A 2739-nucleotide genomic window follows, 5' to 3' on the forward strand; every position below is an offset into this window, starting at 1 on the left:
TACTCCTTGCCCGTGAAGGTAAACACTGTTATCGTCGTCCTTTGGCCCTCACGGCACTTAATTAATAATTAATTATCAAATTGCCCTTCATTCAAAACTATTTCGAAAATTTATTCTCCCCAACAAACATAACATCAATCTGTCCCTGTTTGACCGTTGACTACGAAGCCTACCCAGGTACACCCTTACCTACCCGGGTAATTTTTGAAAATTTTTATCTACCCGAGTATGTAGGGGTGTACCCGGGTATAGTTCTTGAATCTGGAAAAATGGTTGAATTATTTACCCGGGCATGGAGTAGTGTACCCGGGTAAATCGCGTCCAGAAACCCCAATATGTATGGGTTTCGGCCATTGTTGCGAGGTATAGGGTTTTTGAAACCCCAAATCTCTCTCTCTTACCCTCTCTAATCTGAAACATCACACATATTTCATCTCATCATTTCAGAAAGCTGAATCTTGGTGGGACATTGAGATTACATCTCCACACTCTCATTTTGTGCTCAAAAATCCGAACCAACCTCCAAACCCAAAACCTAGATCTAATTTTTGTGTGAAAGATGAGTTCAAGTCCAACCATGGTTCCTATAGTTATTTACTACAATGGGAGGCATTTTGAAGGTCTGAACGGTGTCCGATTTGAAGGAAAAACAAAAACGATGAAAATCAAAGTGGGCACTACATGCAATGAACTGAAGGAGAGAATTTTTCAAAAAATGGGGTCAGAAGGCATCCATTCCATCCACCGCATGATAGCCAGGTTAGAGACTGTAGTGGATATGGATACAATATACTACATTGGAAACGATATAAATGATGATGAAGATGTGGAGTTCGTAACAGATGCGTTTGTTGAATGGAAAGTATTAAAATATATTGAGATATATGTTGAAGTTGATGCTGGTCAATCTTCATCTTTACCGGTGCATACAACCACTACTGCACACTGTACCGGTCAAGAAGATACAGTTGTACGATCTTCTGCACCTCCTCAGGTAGCATTGGATGAGGATGAAGACGAGGACTATGTGGACAGCGAAGATGAGGGAGAACCTGAAAGTGCTATTCCAGAAGGTGATTCGTCAGACACTGACGTGGAGGGTAATTTTGAGGCTGACATGAGCGCCGTAAGTCTGGGTACCCCAGCCTTGTCACCACTTCATGTCGACCCAGTCAGTAGTGGTAAGTTATTAAATTTGAACATTTGCTTTAGACAATTTATTATTTGTGGTGGTATTTATTCAGACAAATGAGAGTTGATCTTTAGATGCAGGGACTGAGGTGGAGCCATTCTGGAATGAAAGCCAACATTATTCATTCATTAACTGGGCGCACCCTAATGATGAGTTGGAGATCCTATATGGCGATGATGACTTGCACGGAGGTTGGAAGTTAGGAGATCCGTTATTTGTGCAACAAGAATTTGGGTCCAAACCAGAATTGCAACATGCTGTGAAGATACATTGTATGAAGGGGCGCAGGACAACCATAGTTGAAAAAAGCGACGAGTCAAGATTTGTTATGAAGTGTAAAAACCATGCTGACGGTTGTCCCTGGTATATGAGGGCAATTAAGCCGAAGAAGGGAGCTAATTTGGTGGTCCGTAAATGGGGTCAAGGTCACACATGCCTAAATCAAGGCCTATCACAGGATCATAGACAGTTGGATTCAAATGTCATTTGTGCGGCTATAATGAGTATGTATTCTACTGTGTATTTAATGATTCAGATTAATTGAGAATATGGTAAAGTTATTTTTTTTTTCCAGATATGTTAAAGGAAGATCCATCCACAAGACCAGCTCTGATACAGGAGAGGATACAGGGAACATATGGATACAACATAACGTACAGGAAGGCCTGGAAGGCAAAAATGAAGGCCATCGTTAAGTTGTTTAGTGACTGGGAGAAATCGTACGGATTCTTGCCAAATTGGCTGAAGTATATGACGGAGGTGAATGTGGGTTCTGTGTTCAAGCTTGATACAAATCAATGTTTTGATGAACGTCGGGTTTATACAGACAGGGCCGTATTTCAAAGGGTTTTTTGGACATTTCACCAATGCATTGAAGCATTCAAACACTGCAAGCCTATAATTCAAATTGACGGCACTCATCTGTATGGGAAGTACAGAGGTACTCTCTTGATTGCAACATCTCAGGATGGAGATGGATTTCTGCTCCCTATTGCCTTTGCTGTTGTTCCTCCAGGTGAGAGGTTGGATGATTGGTCCTGGTTTCTTAGCCTTTTACGTTTTCATGTCACACATAGGCATGGTATTTGTCTAATATCCGATCGTCATCGAAGCATCATAAGGGCGGTGAAAGATCACGGAGGGTGGCAGCCTCCATATGCTTATCATGTATTTTGTCTACGTCACATCGGAAGCAACTTCAATACCCGTTTTAGGAATGTGGAATTGAAGAAAACGTTGATGAAATTAGGTAATGTACGGTATAATTACTCACATTTTCAACCATTTGAAGAAAACGTTGATGAAATTCACTAACCAATGCATATGTCATGGTTTTTTGCAGGGTACACATGTTCAAAGATAAATTTCGACATTAGATACAAGGAATTTATCGAGAACAATCCTGAAGTTGCTTCATGGTTCGATGCGATTCCGAAAAAGCAATGGTGCAGGTCGTATGATGAGACAGGACGTAGGTTTGGTCATATGACAACTAACCTATCTGAGTGTGTGAATAAGGTGCTTCGTGGAGCACAAAATCTGCCTAT

The sequence above is a fragment of the Gastrolobium bilobum genome, unplaced genomic scaffold, assembly GCF_033153095.1.
Source record: "Gastrolobium bilobum isolate Gb01-03AN ecotype WA unplaced genomic scaffold, APGP_CSIRO_Gbil_v1 utg3261, whole genome shotgun sequence".
Taxonomy (NCBI): Eukaryota; Viridiplantae; Streptophyta; class Magnoliopsida; order Fabales; family Fabaceae; genus Gastrolobium; species Gastrolobium bilobum.